This window comes from Corvus kubaryi, unplaced genomic scaffold, assembly GCF_017639235.1.
Source record: "Corvus kubaryi isolate FWS band 111438036 unplaced genomic scaffold, C.kubaryi_AGA036_p1.0 78, whole genome shotgun sequence".
Classification (NCBI taxonomy): Eukaryota; Metazoa; Chordata; class Aves; order Passeriformes; family Corvidae; genus Corvus; species Corvus kubaryi.
In genome coordinates, this window is record NW_024582065.1 from 1,515,917 (window position 1) to 1,535,060 (window position 19,144).

Here is a 19,144-nt window from a genome sequence, read left to right on the forward strand (position 1 = left end):
ACCCGCACCCGAGGCTCGGTGGGTGCCGGGGCCGTGTCCCCGCTGGGCCGGGGAGGGGCCGGGCCGGGGTCCTCGGGGTGCCCCGGGCTGTGCGCGGCCGTGCCGGGCTCGGTCCCCGCGGAGCCCCCAAAGCTGTGGGAGCGCTGCCCGGGACCGCGCGGTGCTCGGGGCAGGGACGCGCCCGGGAGCCCCGCGAAGCGAGCGCCGGGGCTTTGTTCGGCCTCTCCGCCCCGCCGGGAGCGGCCCCGTGCCCGCCCGGGGGTTCCCGCCGGGGTTCGTGTCCCCCGCGGGTCCCCGTGCCCCGCTCCGGCCCTTCCCGCGGGGGTTTTTGGTTCCCGCAGCCGGACCCGCGCCCGGGCCGGTCCCGCTGCCCCACCAGCGGCTGCTGGGGCTGTGCGAGGTGGGAGAGAAGCGCCGGTGCGGAGCTGCCGGGTTTGTTCCGCTCAGGTCCCGGGATCTGGTTCTTCCTCGCAAGTTTGATAGTAGGGTACTCGTGCTGCCCCATGGCTCATTTGCCTGGGGTTTTCTCCTTGTGAAGAAAAGAGCTTTCAATTTCTTTTTTTCCTTAAGCCGACCTTTGTGGGAAAATTTTGCTTTTAAGCTTTTATTGTAGATTTTTTTGGTTTATGCCGTCGCTTGTTCGTTGGTGTGTTTCCCCATCTTTTTTTTTGTGTTGGATGCACTGTTCCTTTGGCTGCTCTGCCTTCTAAATGCTCTTTAATGGAGAGGTGGGATTGGGAATAGATAAAATATGAGAATCTGGGTCTGTTTTGTGTCAGTTTCTTTAATTGAAATGTTGTAAGCCAAAGGGGAAAGAAAAGAAAAAGTGATCAAGTGGAGCTCAGGGCACTTTGCTTTGTTGGAGGCAGAGAGGAAAAACTTATGAGGGAACGAATGAGATTTTGTTTCACTTCTCTTCTTTTGAGGCTGAAAGATAAATGAGCATTTTGAAATGCTTTGGTTTGAAATGCCGAGCTCTTCATTTTCTCTTCAGCTGACTCCATTAAAAAAAAAAAATCTTTTAAAAAAATGTAGAAGAGCAGTTCTGCAGTTGTGGAGCCAGCAGCAGTGGTGTGTGTGGGCAGAGAGGCCTTGCTGCTCTTCCATCAGCCGTTCCTGCCTTGTCTCTGTGGACTATAAAATTAGAAAGGCTCCGATGTCCATTCAGTCTGATGTCTGGGTAATGTGGGCTGTGGAAATCAAGAGGAGCTCTCTGTGAATTAGCTGCTGTGCTGCTCGTGGCTTGCTCAGCCTGTGGGTTCTGGCCTCTGGTGTATAATTAGGAAAGTAATTGTATTTTAAGAACTCTTAAATCTATTATCCAGGTGTGTGCTTGTCCCCTGGGCAGGTGTCAGGTGGTGTGAGCTTTCTTTTGCTGTGAGCAAATGATCTCTATCCTTCTGATGCTCACAGGCTGCAGTCTGACATTTGCAGCATCTTAGAACCACTGAATAGCTTGAGTTGGAAAGGATCTTTAAAGCTCTTTTAGTCCAACTCTCCTGCAGTGAGTGGGGATATCTTCAACTATCCCAGGTTGCTCTAAGCCCCATCCACCCTGCCTTGGACAGTTCCAGGGGTGGAGCAGCCACAGCTTCTCTGGGCACCCTGTGCCAGGGCCTCCCCACCCTCATTAAAAAAAAAACCCTGCTTGCTCATATCTAATCTACATCTCCCCTCTTTAAGTTTAGAAGCTTTGCCCCTTGTCCCACTTAACCTAAAAACTTTAAAACTTCCAAGAGCGAGACCCTGAGGCTCCCTGTCCTTTTCCTTCACTGGAAATGGCCCAGGTCAGCTCCTCCTCCCCCTGAGCTGTCTCCTTGCCTTTCCTAGGAGTTTTTGTCTTTCCAGTTCCAGTCAGTGTCCAGGAAGGCTTTTATTTGTCGCATCTTTTCTGAATTTGCTTGATGTGCACATTGAGCAGCCCAGCCATGGAGAGCACAGGTCTGTGGTGAGGGACGGAGAGCCAAGAACAACTCCAACTGGCTGTAATTGAAAACTGTCAGCTTTGCAGCAAAAGAGGATGTTCAAAGCATGTGGCTTGGGGTAGCTCCTCGGATAACGCTGAGTGGAGAATTGGATCTTCAGTTCTAAAGAAAGTCAGGATGTCCAAATCCTGGGGAGTTCTGTTGGCTAGAGCAGGTGAGATGGCAGTAGGGCCATGCATGGCTTTCCTTCAGAGGTGCTGCTTGGTGCTGTCGTTCTGCATCATCTGCTGTGGTTGCTGTCGCTCTGGAGATGTCTTAAAGTGACTTAGAGCAGCTGAAATATCCCAGTCACGATGTTTTGGAGTAGTCTGCTTGTTCCAGGTTTCTTGCCCTTCCCTTCAAGGTGGCTGTTCCCTGGGGGGTTTTGGGTGCAGTGGAGGTCTGTGCCCTGGAGGGACCGGCAGAAGGTTTTTAGGTGACCAGCAGAAGGTTTTTGGGTGACAAGTCCAAGAGGAAATCAGTGTGCCCAGCCAGGCTCTAGGTGCTTTGGGAAACTCTTGGCTGGGCTGAGACAACATGGGGCGGGTGGGGGCATGGAAGAAGCCTGGGCATTCAGGAGGAGATTGGAATTTGGGAGAGAGGCAGTGCTAACAGGAAGCAAACGCTCACTGTAGCAGTAAACAGCACAGAGTAGCTGCTTCTGCCCAGTGTGGGTGAACTTCATGCAGTTTCTCGATGAGCTGGTGGGCAAAATTCACTGTTTCATTCCCTGATGTGCTGCCATCCTCCTGGGCTGTTGTATCTGCTGGTGTTTGCCAGACATTGCCTAAACTGCTCTTAAACTGCAGCTGTTTTTGCAGGTTCCCAGTTACTGCACAGTTGTTCTTACTGTGTTTATTTTAGTGGTTATAAACTGATTTTTAAAAAGGACTTGGAACTTGAGCTGGAAAGTCTCCTTTTTCTTCTTCTTTCATGATTTGGTTGAGAAGCTGCATCAGAGGAGCCAGCAGCTGAGCCCTTCAATACTGCCCCCCTCCCTTTAGACTTTGAGTTTTCTGAGCTGTGGTTTTCCAGGAATTTGGGGGCAGTTGTCCTGTACCTTGATTTTAGCAGTGGACATCAGTTTGGGGGTGGGGTGAGGGGGGTGTCTGCTCTTAATCTGGTAAAATTAAGAATTTGGCTGGGGACTAAAAAGCTCGAAGGAGACTTTTTTTTTTCCCCCTCATAACATTTTGTTTAGCCTGAATGTTTGCAGTCAGAGCTATGTGTTTCTTAAAGACACAGAAAGCATAAAGCTTTTTTAAGGCAGTTATTTCAAACAATGTCATCTGGAGCTAGAAGGTGCCACCACTGACCAAAAAAGTTGCAGCATGACTGTGATCCTGCATTGTTCAGGGCAAAGTCCTTCACCCTGATTTGCACCCTGGCTTCAACAGCTACGGCCTGAAGAGTTCGTAGTCCTTAAATAAAAGTAACTTTTGTGAAAAAGTTACTTAACTTATATAAAGTAGCTTTTGTAAGGGAGAGCCCGGTGTGATTAAAACTTCTTTCTGCCTCTGCTCTCAGGATAGTAAATGTGTGTCGCCTGATCTTTGCTGCCTTCTGTTTGTTTCAGAACAGTTACTTCTGCAAGTTGAACTGAAAATAGGTGCTGGAAGTGGTGAATAATCACTTCACTGCGAATAATCCACAGCTGGGAAGAGCCAAGGGCTCAGTCCTCCAGATCTCCTTTGTTAGAGACAGGCTGGCTTTTTTCCCCCCCTCCCTCCTGTGTTCTGTGCTGAACATTAAACAGTGATTTCTATGCAAGAATTTTAAGGAAAGTCTTTCAAAGCACTTGAATGACCAACGAGGGGCAGCTGGGAAAGGGTTGCCTGGGAGATGCTGCTGGGAGCAGCTGAGGCAGGGTGTGACAGCATGGGAGGAAGTGAAGGAGGCAGGATGCTGCTCTGATCTTCCCTCCCTCCCTGCTGAGTGCAAGAGTGGTGGTCCTGCTTCTGGGAGCTCAGGGGATGCAAATGTGACCGAGTGTGTGAGCACAGGACTCCACACTGCTCGTTCTGCTCACCACAGAGCCTTGGGCAGCCGAACTGGGAGTGCAACCTGGGAATCAAATGCTGCACTTCGTTCTGCGCTCTGCAGCGCTGCTTCCCCACTGCGGGAAAACCCACAGGGTTTTCACTGGGGACTAAAAGGTGTTGCCTTCAGGGGATGCTGTAGCACAGGGAGGAGCGTAGGGCTCCTGGATGCTCCTGCAGCATCACCAGAAGCTCAGGTAAAATTCTGTTAGGTCACTTTGAGCAATCTCAGGACAACTGGCACTCCAGGGAGTTTATTTGCTTGTTCCCTTACTCCTCCTCAAAGCTCCTACTGTACTAGTTATTCCTGTCTTCTGTGCATGTCTGGGGTCCATGTGAGAATTGTGAGGAAATGCTGAAATGCACATCCAGAAATTAAGAGAATATTCTGTTTTACACATTGAGATGATCACTGTTGCATGTTTAAAGAATTGCTTTTCTGGATGCTGCTCAGCTTGCAGCTCTGAGTTTGTCCTTGCACTCTTTTAGTGCCTGCTTGAGATGAATTTTGCTTGAAAATGTGTGTTCTCAGGCTGTGGAGAATGCAAATAGGATGCTGCAGTTAGGTGTTGGCAAAGTGTCCTGTCTGGAGTTGTGTGGGAGGAGAAATGGTTTCTTGGTTGTGTGACCCCAATGGGGAGAAGAGCAGCTGGGGTTTAACAAAGTGGTTAAAATTATATAGGCCCCCAAATCCTCCAGAGACATCTCTCCTTTCCTAGAAGCTTCCTTTAACAAGCTGATTTCTCAGGCTGATTGCTTGCAGATGAGATCATGCAGTGTGTTTTGCAGGGAAAGAATCTGAACTTCGACTGGTGAGCCAGAAAGTTTTAACACGCAAGTCACATGCCCGGTGTCCTCATGGCACACACAAAACCCCAGAGGCTGTGACAAGGCCGAGCTCAGGGTGGCTTTGTGCTCCAACAGGAGCTTTCTGAGCACACAGAATAGCCAGGGATGCTCTCAAGTGCTGGGTCCTGTTGCTTGGACAGCAACGGGAGACGATGGCAAGGAAGTATTTCATCTTTCCTGAGCTCTGTTTCTCTCTTTAGTGTGTGTGGGGTTGGGATAAGCCCAAGCGAGGGAAGGCTCTCATCTGCCTTAATTCCGCAGACGTTTTTCTGCTGGCTTCAGCAAAGGAATTTATGTAGAATTGATGGTGTTTTTTCTGTTAATGCATGAGAACATTCTGAACAGGGAAGGCTTGATGGTAATGTTCTGCTGCACAGGATCCCAGCAAACTCTGGTCTTGCTCTCAAAACGGATGCTGGTTTCCATTTCTCTTGATGGCAGCTGGGTTACTCTTCCAAAATAATCACAGCCATTGTTTGAGAGTGTTGAAAATTAAGCAAAGCTGTCCTGAGGTGATGTTGGGTGGTGTTGCCAGCACAGGGAACTTTTGTTGCCAGTAGCTTTAAAGTACAACCTGTTCTCACAGGCAAGGTAGGAAGGCACCTTTCTGATGCCAGAGCCTCTTTGTGCCTAAAACCCCTTCTTGCCAATCAAGAAGGCATTAATTATGCAAACATGCATTGGGGGTGGGTGGAGTTTTTATTGGCTGTGGAAATAGGAGCCAAAGAGCCAGTTGATCCCAATCTCTCTTTAAAAAAAATTAACAATGGAGTCAGACTGGGAGAGGAAAGTTTCAAATCCCAAACTTTAAATCTATCAACGTTTTATGCAACTTGAAGACAGGAATGCATAAGGCAAGATGTGTTAAAACCTCCTACTACTCCACAGCCATGTTGTGCCTGTAGTCTCCTTCTCTGGGTCACTCCTGTGAGCTGTCTTTTTGAAACAAATAATTGAAAGTAAAATTTACAGATCAGCACAGGCTTTTTTTCCTGTCACCTAAGCATGTTTGTTCCATGGGAGATTATCAGAAACTTCTTCCAACGTTTAATTTCACACAGGTATTTTACACAGGTGGAAAGGCAAGCACATGAAAGTGGAAAACTCCTGTATGCAGGTTATCAAACTTCATTTGGCTTCCTTGAGAGTGTGTACTAATGGAAGTACTACATACGTGAAATACCTGCTTTTTATGTCGTATTATTGGATATAAATATTATTTATGTACATATAATATTATTTATGTACATATAATATTATTTATGTACATATAATATTATTTATATTGTTATTTTACATAAAATAATTGTGAACACAAGTTGCTTTGGTTCCATGCCCTTACTGGCTCATAATCCCTTCTTTTGATGGAAAGGACTGGTAGAACACTTGTTGCTCTGATGGATGGCAGTGAGGTTGTATATGTTTTGTAGCAGCTCAGCCATTTCACTCTTCACTCTGCTCCTGGATGGGATCCTGCTGGGTCTGCCCACCTGGAGCCTGGCTGATGGTCAGCCCAGACCTGGCAGGGTGCACGTGGGAGATGATGGTCTGTACTCTGCCTAAACCTTGTTTTGTCCATGAAGCTTTAAGTGTGGAGCTGTCAGAACCCCAGCCCACTCAGAGCTAATGCTTGCAGAATGCCTGACCAAGGAATTAAACTGGGTGGAGTCATTCCAAAATTTGGATTTGGGGCCTGTCTGCTCCTAATGCAGCAGCTTTGGGTGTTTGCTTGGAAGTGCTCCCAGCATGGATGATGCTCTCTTGACCTGATCTGACTTTTCTTTCTTGATGCTTGGGTGCTGTGCCCAAATCTGTCTGCAGAGCTCTGCAGTGCAGAACTCCGGTGCGTAATGAACCTGAAACAAGTCAGCTCCTGTCAGAGGATGGCACGGAGATGATCAGCTCCTGTGTGCCCTGGGGGAGGGAGGAGGGACAGACAAACTGCGTAAACAGTTGTGTTTCTTCCCCAGGACTGTCCTGTGTCCTGAGGCTGCCAGCTGCAGTTCGGAGGCCAGAGGAGTAGGGCGGGGTATTTTCTTCCAACCAGACGAATTTGTGCTGTGAAAATGAGGCGTTAGTTCAGTTTCTCTGGGAATAGCATTTAAGGTGTTAAAACGTCCCACCCATCAGTAAGGAAGAGCTGCTCAAGAACAAGCAAATACAGAGATGGAGCCTGCAGAGCACTCTGCCTTTGCATCTCTTCTTTTTCCTTGAAGAATGAGTCCGGGCATGTTTTTGTTGCGTTTATCATTTGGTTGTGGTGTCAGTCATTTGTGTTTTCCTCTCATGGAGAGCTAAACTAGCCAAGTGTCAGGTTTTGTTGTCCATCTCGATTACTGTTATGTTATTTCACTTGTGCTTGTTTGTTTCTGCCTGTCAAAAGGTAAAAATAGGAAAAAAAAAATTAAATACAGTAGCAGAAATAGCTGGAGTATCAGTATTCTCCAATAGGAAGATGTCAGCCTATAGTGAGTGCTTTTCACAGAGCTCAGCCTGTTTCTGCTGCTCCTGACAAGCTGTCATATCTTCATGCTGGGTAATGTGATCTTCCAGGAATGTTTATCTTTCATTTCTGCATTTGTGGTGGAGCTGAGCTGGGGGTGCTGGGAATGTGCCTTCAGTGCCCTGTTGTTGTTTGGGATGAGGCGCTGCCCCTGTGCTGCTGAAGGGAACAAACCAGACCAGCAGAGCTGCCATGCAGAGCTCCCTCACTTTCCTCTGGATGAGGGTCCCAACGCTGTGAATTCATCCTGTGGACTTTTGGTTCTTAAGTGCACGTGTTTTGAGTTTCTCTGGGTTGTGATGGATATTATTCTAGTAACTTCCCAAAGTGTCCTTCTTCTTTCCATCAGTTTGATGCCCTCTGCCTGCATACTTGGCTAGCACCAATCTTATATTTTCTTTTATGTTTTGGGGCAAGGGTTTACTCTGATAAAATGAGGTTTTCTGGCCAGTGTCATCAGTGGATACCGTGGGTCAGTCCTGGCAACACCATGGATGGACATCTGGAGGGAACAGCAGCGATGGCAGTTTCTCTGGTGACCAACAACTCCCTTTCATCTCGGTGCCAGCAGCTGCTTCCCCATCACCCTCCAGACAGCACCTCATGTAGCCTCTCTGCCTTTTTCCCAAGGGCTGAACCCACCAGTGGTTAGTGTAGTTCGGTCTCTGCTACGGCATTTTTTGGCCTTCTCCCAGCACTGGAAGGACACCAAATAGCAGCAGTAATGCTGAGACCTCCCTAGAGTAAAGACTTATAGTGGGAAATGAATTTTCTAGTTCCTTCTAATGTCTTGAGAGCTATTGCCTGTCTGGCTTTTAACCTGTATTCTTGGATTATTGCAGGCTATTGTATTTGAATGCATAGCTGAAGTTAAATTGCCGAAAAGCAATCTCTTCTGGTGGGTGTTAATTTGTGCAAGGACAGTGTGACGCAGTGTGCTGACCCTGATTGAGACCCGTGCAATGCAACAAGGCTCAGATCCTGGCACTCCAGTACTCCTGCCAGTACAGAATTAGCCCTCATTGTGTCAGTGCTGACATCTCTGCTAACCAAGCTTTTAATACTATCTAGGAGGCTCTCTCCAGAGAAACCTGATGCAAGTCTTCCTTGTTGGCAATAATTACTCTGCCTCTTCTCGTTCGCTGCCACAGAATGATGGAAGCACCAGTTGAAAGGATATCTGGAGGTCTCTGGCCTGACCTCCTGCTTGAAGTGGGGCTGTCTCCAGCATGTGAGTGATCACCTCAGCCATGGCTTTGTCTGGCCAAGTCTTGAACACACCAGGGATGGAACGGGGTGTCACACCAGATCAGCTTTTGTTTGCTTTTGCTTGGGAGTTATACCTAGTGAACCGCCTTGGAGAGTGGGTTATGCATTTAGGTTGGAATGACCTCATCCTGCAGGTTTGAAAACATCTGAGTGAGCTGTTGGGAAATGTCCCAGTAGGGTTAGTATAATGTGTAATGGATCAAAATCCTTCTGTCTTTTCCATGCTAACATGGGAAACATGAGCAGACCCTCGTGCTATTTCTGCAGGAAAAGGCAGGGATCCTGTTAGGTGGTTTTCTCATGTTTGCATGGGGAATTGCAGGTGAAACAGTGCCTGCAGGACATGTCCTGTTGCTGCAATGAGCTCATGGGTGTTTACCCATGGGGGTTAGCCATGGTGTTTGTCAGGAGGCACAGGATGAGCACCCCTGAGCATTATTCGCCCCGAGGTCGAGTGTGGGACTGATGCTGCCCAGACTGAGGCCACACATGCACAAGGCACACAGTTGCCTTTTATCCATCCTCCTCAGCCCCTCACCGTGGGTTTTCCCCAGAGACTGCTGCGTGTATTTCAGAAAAACTCCCAGGCCATGAGATGAGTGTGTGCACATCTGAGTTGCCCATCACGGTCCTGCGTGTTGAAGGGAGCAGAACAGCTCTCTACATCTGAGGAGTAGACTTGCCTTCTGACATGCCACGAGCTTCTGGACACAGTGGGTGTCCAGGGATGGCACGTAGTCAGGCCAGACCAGAGGCCTGCTGCTATGTCTGGGCTGGATTTCTTCAGACAGAACTGTGGATTGCAACACCCTCGTGCTTGCTCCAGCCAGGAAGCCTTGCTTGGAAGGGAAATGGCTGAGATGGAAAGAGCTGCTGAGGTGGAAGCTTCCATAGCCAAGGCCTCTTTGCTAGACTTGACTCTGGATCCCTGGACTGTGCATCCTCTAGTGCAACAGGGAGATTCAGGAATTATGTGAATGCTTCATGGACACTAAAAAGGAGAGCTCCTGTGGTCTGGTCCTGATTTTGGCACTGCCATCTGCTCTGGAGATGCATGTTGTGTTCCTGTTGGAGTGTAAACCAGGTTTTGTGTAGAATGAATCTGATGCTGTGGAGCGAGCAGCAGTGTCCTTGGGTGGATTACAAATTCTGCATCCTGCACATCTGAACTGCTCCTGCCTTTTGTTTCCATGCCAGAAAGGGCAGCCAAAAGGGATGGGAGCATGGGCTTCTGCGTGCTCTGGTTATTTGAAGATGGAGGGTCCTTGCTGAGGAATCACAGAAATGTGGGGATCACTGTTGTCAGCTGCTCTCCACGTGCTCGCTCTAGTCCAAAGTGCAGAGGTCAGGTTTGGGGTTGTATGGCCAGAGGGTCCTGGAGCAGCAGCTGTAAAGGGCTTCAGGGGTGTCAGCCACAGGCTGACATTGGCTGACAGCTCTTTTGTTACCACCAGTTTTTCCGTGCACCGCTTACTTTTGCAGAGGTCTGTCTTTGTGTGCCGCAGGGGGAGCAGCTGCAGTGGCGTTGCTGCCACAAGCTGAGCTCTGCCATTCCATGGTTCAGTTGGGTTGGTGTCCCTTGCTGGGAAAAATCACATGGCTGGTGCCGAATCTCTTTTCCCTCATGCTGTTCCTCCTTGATGAAGGTTATAGCCACTGCTTATGGTTTGCTCTGGTTTTCTCCTGTTGTTTTCCATGTATTTGCAATAAAATCTCTGGTGAAGGATGCTGATTAGCTTTTCTCTGAGCTGGATGTTGAATCACTACTCAGACATTGGTCTCTTCAGATCCCTACAGCTTGTAGATGTGATATGCCAACATAGATTTATCTGGGAAACGTCTGGGAGAGAGGAACAGATATGGGGAGGTATCACTGTGGGAGGTTTAGCAGGACTTTGTCCCCAGCAGCCCCAGGACCTGAGTAGCTCTGCTTGTCAGAACTCCTTACAACATCTCCTTGCTCCAAACTCCTGACAGGGCTGATGGGCAGAAGGAGCTGCCTGCTGCTGTGGTGGGGGAGGAACACGTGAAGGAGAATGCTAGATACTGCCTAGTGCTTCAAGAAGAAAGGCTGGCTTTGAAAGAGGCCTTGTACATGCTGAATATACCATCTGCTTCCAGGGATTAGGGGTCAAAACCCCAGAGCAGAGGTTTTCTGGTTTGTGGGAGCTGAGCCCTTCCTTGACGTGGCAGTGATCCTCATCTGCAGCAGGACACCAGAGGATGCTTGGCTCAACATGCAGACAAGAGAAAGGCTGGAGATGTCTGCTTGGGCTGGTCCTGGTGTCCAGGGACAGGGAGGGATGTCTGTTTGCAGATAATGGTTTTCTCTGCCCCTTCCTCGCTGTTACATCAGCGAAGATGGCCAGGGAGAGTGTTTACAAGTGTGTCCTTGCTGAGCGCTGCTCTGTGCCAGCAGCTCAGTCCTCATGGATGACGTGTTCTCTGGGCCTTTGTCGTTGCAGCAACAAAAGCTGAGCTGAGCTCACTGCCCTGGGTCTGACCTGAGGTTACAGCTCTTCACCCTCATCACCACTTTTGAGGCAGCCCATGATGGGGACCCTGCTGCTTAAACACAGGGCAAATGGGAGGCTGCTCCTGTTTGGATCTTTCCTGGTGACCTTAAAGCTCTGAGAGGGATTTCTGGAGCTGGGGAAGAGTCATTGTTCCTCCATTGCCACCTCCCCGGCCATTCTGATTCCTGGGAGAGGGAGCTGTGGTGGCACAGGGGTGCTGAGGACTCTGCTCCCATGTCCCAGCAGGACAGGGCTTTGCTGAGCAGCTGCCTGCGTGCCCAGAAACAAGGAGCTTGGTGCAGCTGCAGAATTTTATCAGCTGGGGACATGAGGATGTATCTGTCCCATGGCTGACCACAGGCTGTGCTGGTGATTTGGGAAGTGACTGAGAGGCAAAGGAGAAGTTCTGCTCTGATACTTGCCCCCTTGAGGACTCTGATCACTTCCCTTCAGAGCAGGAAAAGCTTCCTTGGCACTTGAGTGGGGGGAATGTGGTGGAAGGGAAGTACTCCCCTTGTTTTACACCTCTTGCGAAGGGTGTGTCCCACATCAGGTGTCTGTAATGTCACCACATGCACCATCTTGTAATCTCTGAGCCTTCTATTGCCCTGCAGAACAGCTCTAGTCAGCTCCTGGTACGTGGAGATGGCTTGTCAGTATTTCTTGGAAGATGTCACATCTCAAACTTGCCCTCCTCATCATGCTGAGCTCTGCCCCACTTCCCTCTTTTCCCAGGTCTATGGCTGGAAGTGGATTTCTTTGCAGTGATTCCAGCAGAGCTGGGCTGAGCAGATGTTTCATGGGGTAGTGGGAGTGAACATGCTCACACTGGGTAAAGACAGGACAGGGCTGCAGGGTGTAAACAGAGCACTTTTACAGCAGCCTTCTGTGTTCCATCAAAAGTTCCTGGAAAGGTAAAGGCAGGAGCTGGCTTTCACCACCTCTCACGGGAAGAATAAAAAGCTTTAACATTGTGCAGGTCCAGCCTCCTTAGTGGGGCTGTCCTGTGTTCCTCAACTGTGTCTGTGTTTAGCCCAAGGCCACTCAGGGATGTCCTGGTCCTGTGTGACATGAGATGTTGGTGCCCACAGGATCACCAGCTCCTGCTGGAGCCTTCCTGGGAAAAGGCAGGTGGAGGTTCTGCCATAGCGTAGGAGGCAAGGAGTGTAAGGCCCATGGAGCAGAGCCCCTGGGGAGGGACAGGAGGGTTTGTGGACCTGTGCTGCTGCTGCTGCAGGAGACACCAGCCAGAAGGAGCTCTTGGGTGCTGTTTCATGATGTTTCTTATTCTTACTTGGACGTGTGTGTTCCCATCTCACTGTTGGTAACTGGGGCAGTTCTCTGGTCACAGGTCTGGTGCAGGTCCCTTCCACAGTGGGATTTTGTCCCTTTCCCTCTGCAGGAGCCTTGTGCTGGGTACAGAGGAGGGATCCCCTCAGGTGTTCAAGGCCATCAGACTGTCTTGAGCTGTTTGTGTAGCTGCCTTCACATCAGTGTCAACACAATCACAGGTGTTCACTCATTTATTTCTCCCAGTGCCACCTGACTGGGGGTGGCTTGGGGTCAGCAAAAGACAACTTCCCGATCCCAATGTGATCAGCTCACCAGTTCATCACCCATAAATTCCTAATTCCTGCCTTTCTGCTCAGAATAATGGGTTATTTTTAAGCACTGGGAGAAAAAAAAAAATTGGAAACCCTTTCAAGTCATTACTCTCTGCTTTGTGAGTTCAGCTCTTATCTCTTGGAGTGCATTTGGAATATTTCTGGGATTCACGTTATATAGATGCCTTAATCCCAACGAATTTGGCCTGCATTGGGATAAACAAGCTTTTGTGCCTAAATTTGTATGTGGAATTTAGTATGTGCTGATGGGTGTTCATCTGTTAACTGGATGGATCTTTTCCAAAGCCAAACAGAATCTGTTGGAGAAACTCTCATGATGCCAGCTCTGGCCTGAGCTGGGTCCTGCTCCTTTCTGCTCCCTCGCCTTTTAGGAACCTGCCTGTGCTGTGCAAAGCTGTCCTGTGCACAACCAAAACAGGGTCTGTTGATGTTATTCCTGGTCCTTTGAGAAGATGACTTAGTGGTCACATGTGCTGCTATGAGGTCATTAGGAAGTCTCTCAAATACCCAATTTGAGAAGCAGTGATGCTATTGCAGAAGTATGCTCGCTCTGCGATGTGAGATGCAAAACTCTCTAAAGAACTTGAGTTTGCAATAGCTCTGAGTGGGATCTGTTATTGTGCATATTTGGGCTCATTCCAGTAAAAGAAAAAAAAAAAAAGACTGTTTTCTGCTTTGCTTTATCCCTCGATTGATTAGTGGATGTGTACTGTGGGATCAAGTTACATCTCAGAGGGCATCCAGCAGAGAGCCTTTTTCTGTGCTGAACTGCTCAAGTGAGTCTGACTGCAGGGTCAGCAGTTTTCCAGCAGTGTTTTGTGCCTCCACAGCAATGTCCTTCCCCAGGGAAAGGAGCTCCTCAGATCTGTTTGTGAGTTGAGCCATTGCTCTTCCCAACACCACAGGGAAATCGGGAGTGTTTTCTAGACCCTTGATGTTGTTTCTGTGATATGCATCTGCTTTGATGCTTTTATTGATGCCACTCCTGGACTCCCTGTTCCTGGATGTCCAGTGTTTCCCACTGCCACAAACTGCTCTGTGTCTTGCAAAGGGAATTGTTTTGGTCCCAGTTTACCCCAGGGGCCTGTATCCAGCTTGGTTCCCATGTACCATTATGTTCTCAGGGCAGGCATCCTTGTTTTGGGAGGACAGTGCCTTGGGAGAGCATTATCAGAATGAGCAACACCCTTTTGGATCAGGCAGAAAGGGATCTGCTGTCTTCCCACATCCACCCTACTGCTGGTCGTGTCCCAAACCATTTATGAGCCTCAGGGACTGTCCCATCCCTCTGTGCTGATTAACTCACTGATGCATGGAAAAATTACCACGGGGACAAAAAAGAAAACAGTTTTCTGTTCTCAGAACAGAGGTGGATTCTGTGGCTGGGATGGGGTAGGGAGGCAGGGAGCAAAATGGAAGCAAGGTGTCATCTGAGTGCGTGTCTGACCACATCTTGCAGCTCACAGCTGTATTTTTCAGCTGGGACTTAATGTGGGCACAGTGTGCTTCATGTCTGCTTCCCTTTTTCCTATGGGATACCCAAAACACCTGCTGCTTCTGTTGAGGCTTTGCAGTGATTCCTGCTGGAAGCTGCTGTAGCCTGTGGGATTCTGCAGGACGGGCTGAATGGCTGCTGCCCCCTCTCTTCAGCCTTCTGCTGTGGAGTCCCCGTGAGTCCTGTACAATGCTGGCTCCACTTCCCACCCTGGCTCTGCTGTCCCAGCCCTGCACTGCTGGCCTTGGGACGAGTCTTAGCCCTGCCAGGTGTGTGAGTGAGACATTGCAGCCCTTCCCTTGCTGAGCAGCTCCCTTGCAGGAGGCAGGCTGGCACCTGCATTTCCTAGCAGGCAGGGTCAGCACATTCCTTCTGCTCTCTGGTCTCCCTGTGCTGCTGTGGTTCGTGCTGGGGTTGAATCCCAGCTCTCAGATGTTCCTCTCAAACCCCAGTGCCCTTGTCACCCAGGTGAGCGTGGCCCCATCCTGCTGTGCCCTCCAGGGCTCTCCAGTGGCTGGGGCAGCAGAGCCCACGTGGGCAGGGATGTTAGGGGGTGGAAGGGCTTTGCGGGGCTGTGCAGCCCAAGAGCGGTTTTGTAGCTCCTGTGGTGGGTTTGGGTGGTCTCACAGAGTGTCACAACCTGCTGGCCCTGTGCCCAGCTCAGTGTGTCTTGCTGCAGCCCTGCTTGTCCAGTCGTCATGGAGCCACCTGCCCGTGGTGTTCCCACTGTCACCCTTGGTAATTACCTCCCCTGAAGTGCCACAGCCTGGTTTGAGTTCTGCATTTCCCCTCAATTTCTGTATTTTTAGAGCAAAGGTACTGCGTGTGATGTGCTGTTCTCAGACAGCTGCATTGGTGACCTCCACTCCTGTGGGGCCCTGAGCTGAGGAAAGCAATGGGGTGAGCTGTTGTGATGAACATGCAGAGAGCCCTGGTGTCACAGCTGGGCTCTCCCTCTTCCAGGAAAGACTTTGGAAGCACAAGTCCAAATGTCTGAGAAGTGCTCGGGGTTATAATAATTCTGTTGGCTGGGCTTGCTAATAAATGACTAGTTCTGTCTCTGCTTTTTACCTTTCCCCATGGATGGCACAGGCTGGAGAAGATGAAGGTGAGGAGTGGTGATGTTCCTGCCGGGATTCTCCCGGCGAGCGCAGGCAGCTGCGTTACACCAGGAGGTGCAGGCTGGCTCTGCGGTGCCTGGCCTGCCCCTGGGACTACACGGGCCTTGCTTCCTGAGCAGGAGAGCTGCTTTATGTTGTGGTTTTACTAAATGAATTCAAAGCTTGGCCTTCCTCCAGGCAAAGTCTGGGCCAGGTGCCAGCGGAGCAGCCCCCAGGGAGAGCACTGGAGCAAGGAGGGGCCAACAGCAGGGACGAGCAGAGGAATCCAAGAAGGCAGATTTGCCTAGAAAACAGCTCTGTTTCCATCTGCTGGGTCAGGAGTTGCTATAGGAACTGGGATGATAGAGGCAGGGCCATCTCCTGGGCCTGTCTGTGTGTGTGGAAGGAGGGAGGAGTTACTCAAGTTTGAACATATCATGTGTGTGCTGGTGGAAAGTTGCAAGGAATGTTGAAACTACAGCCTGGCTCAACCTGTGGAGTTCCAAAGAGACATGGCAGTTGTTCCCTCTGCTCAGGAGACCCTGGCAGAGGCAGGTAGGGTCCTTCCAGCTTAACCTGGCTCTCAGCTTGGGATCAGCTCTCTCCCTTCTCTCCCCTCGTGTTTCTTTCCTTGGATAAAGCCTTTGGAGACTTTCTGGGCGTGGTGGAGGGGTTTGTGGAGGTGGCGATGCTGGGAGGCGAAGGCTTTGCTCCCTGGGCTGGTAGGGAGAAGGTGGCTCTTCCCACCCCGTTTTCCCTCCTGCAGCTCTGAGAGGGTTCACAAATTGTGGGTATTCCCTCAGGGATGTGTGCCTGGGCACCTCTGGGACATGCAGGGTGTTTTGTGGGCACAAATGTGATGCTGGCTGGGGGGTTCTGGGCAGAAGTGGTTTCTGGGGCTCTCAGGGAGCTCGTGCAGTGTTTGAGCTCTGAGGTGCTGCTGAGATGTGCCAGGGCTGAGGCTGGGACAGATGTGCAGAAACTGGAGCTGGCAGCAAGTGCCTTGTGGGCAGTGGGAAGGTGGGGGAATGTTCTCCTGTCCCCTGAGCCCCAGCAGCTCCTGCCCTGCACAAGTTGTGGGTGTGCATTGCCTATGTTCACTCACCTCCTCTCTGGAGGAGAGGCAGACCCTGTCCCCTCCTGAAGCACCTACTGCAATTTTGGCCACCGTCAAAATTTTCAGGCTCCCATTTACCCTGAAACATGGGAGTATGAGTATGCAGCCCCTCCAGGTGAAATCTGATTTATTTCCTCAGTAAACCCATTTTTTCAGGTGCTGAGAACTTTCCAAAATAGCTGTGTTTCCACCAAGAGTGTTCTGGGGTCGCTCACTGCTCCACAGGTATTTCTTTAATAGGTTTGGCTGAAATTTCATCTGCTTTTTTTGTGTCACAGTAGATAATCTCTTAAAAAAAAGAAAAAGGTGGGTAGTGTTGTTTTTCTTTTTGAGAAGCTGCACAATAAGCTGCTGAAAACTGAAATGTGATCTCTATCCACAGAGGCAGAGCTTGCCAAACTGGCTGGGATCACAGCCCACCTACTCAGGCACCCATCTTATCACAGGCACAGGAAAGCCCCAGAGCCTGAGTGCAGCCAGCTGTGGAATAACCTGCCCGTGTAGGAGATAACTTTCTGGCCACATTAATTACTGGTTTGCTTATGGCTGGCTAGAGGAAAATTTATCTCCAGTGTGCTCGCTTTCACTCTGTTAATGGAATTGCAGATGTTCTTATTATGGAGATCTACTTCCAATGTTTTATTGAATTACTCCCACATTGCTCTGTGGCAATATGTCCCAGAGGCTCAATGCACATGGTATGCTGTGGAATTTCATTTCCTCAGTTTTAATTTGTTGTTTTTTAATTTTAGTTCACTTTCAATATGGAAAAGAGGTAAATGGGGTCCTTTTTTTTTTTTTTTTTTTTTTGGTTTAGGCATCATTGTTTTACATGTTTCTTTTTTCCCCTCTCATCTCTCCTGTTTCTCTTGCCTTTGCCTCAATACCAGGATTTTCCTACTGCTACCTGCCTTATGTGTAATTGCTAAATCTTATTACATCTCTGTGGGCTTCTGTTTTTTGTTCTGTCTTGAGAAAATTTAATCAGAATTGGTCATTCTGCCTTGCCCAAGCTGTGAAATGCTGCTTGAGCTTTTTCTGTGTTCTTGGCTTCTCCTTTGTTTATAAGCAGAACATTTGGTTTGATTGCTTGAAATACACTGTGGTAAGCAAATATCTTCTCTGTCTCTAGTCATGGTAGGTATTTTGCTGGACTGTTTAATTAATGGCAACTTTGTACATGGGGAGTTAAATTTTATCTTGCAGAGCTGTACTAGTAAATAGTAAACCCAGTGGAACATGGTTGGACCTGCGTGGAAATCCTCACTGGAGTCTCCGGGCTTGGTGCTGTGGTTTCAGGTGATGTGTGAGTGTTGCCACTCACTGCTCCCATCTCTGCCAGGCACTTCATAAATTAAACTTTAAAACCACTTTGGGTCGTAAACAAAGTTTGCTCAAGCCAAATGCAACAGCTGTGTGTACCCAGACTTGGCTGCCTTGGCTGGAGGTTGTGCTCAGCCTCTGGAGAAATGGTACCCACTGAGGTCACAGCCTGTGTTGTCTCCTCTGGCTCCTGGGGTGCTGTGGGAGGGCTGGAGCCCTTCCCCCTCGCTGCATTTTGGTATTTGGAGTTATTGCAATCTGTGGAATGCAGTGAGGGATGATAAGTTATTCTTCTTTCTGATATTGGAAAAGCTTCTTCAAGTCAGTATCTTCCTGTGGCTGTAGGGCATGGCTCTTCACTTTTATTAACATTTTTGGTGATGCTGGAGCAGAGCCCATAATGCTCCTCCAGCAAAGGGGCTCTGTGCCAGCTACAGGTGCTCTGAGTTTTATTTTTACAGATATGAAGAGCAATTGCAAAACTCATAAAACACAGCTTTTGAGAATATCATCATTTCTGTGGTGGTTTGATGGAGACTGGATGGGCAGCTCAATTAGCAGATGTTCCAAAATCCTGTTTCTGGTTTGATTTTCACTGAACTCTCTTAGCATTTGGCTTCCACCCTTGCAAAAATCAGCAGTTCTCAGGTACTACTGCAGCTCTATGCAACTGTTTTCTTCTCTTCTGGTTTTGCAAAGAGTTTGCCCCAGTAATCATGTTTTAGCTTTTAAATAGGTTCAGCTATGAGCAATTAGCAAAACAGAGGTTGTAGGTAAGGACCAGTTACTGTAAAGTCAGTATTTTTGAAGGTAGGCAGTTGATAAGGAAAGCTAAAGATAACAGAAACAGCACAGCAAATATATCATGGGGCAGTGAGAAATATTTTAATATCTGTATAACAAAATTAATTTAATCAGCAGTGATTATATTGTTGGGAAAAGTTAAACCTGATTGCTGATAACAATGCAGAGAAGTAAAACATTTCTTTCCCATTTTTGTGGAGAAGCTGGATGATGTTCTCTCAGAATATCTTCTGTTGCACTGGTGACCAGGGAGGGTGTTAAACGCAAGATAACATTTCAAAGTCTTTTGAAACTTGAGCAACATTGGGACTTGTTTGTTTAAAACTAATTGGCAAATCAGCTTTCTGAATCCTGGCTGCCAATTTGTAATAAATCTGGGAAGACCAAAGGAGTTCCAGAAGTTTGGGAAAACATAAATGTTGTAGCAGTGTTTTAAAACAGAGAAGGGAGCAGGTAACCAGCAGGCAGTGGAGACCAACCTCTGTCACATTAAAGGAGGAGCTTGCTCAGCAATCCCTGTGCTCTGATGGAAAGCTTTAT

The 19,144-nt window shown here is 48.9% G+C and overlaps 1 protein-coding gene across 4 annotated transcripts in view; it reads left to right on the plus strand.

Moving 5' to 3' along the window:
• LOC121676140 (discoidin domain-containing receptor 2-like) overlaps window positions 1-19,144 on the plus strand; it is a 50,432-nt gene continuing 31,288 nt past the window's right edge. Inside the window, exons 1-2 of one of the 4 annotated variants that reach the window (XM_042052237.1) lie at window positions 15,744-15,915; window positions 16,634-16,702. The gene's annotated coding sequence lies outside the window, so the exon portion shown is untranslated. Of the gene's footprint in view, window positions 19-15,733; window positions 15,916-16,633; window positions 16,703-19,144 lie in introns of those variants that run through there. The other 3 variants (XM_042052240.1, XM_042052241.1, XM_042052236.1) reach the window with 3 other exon arrangements.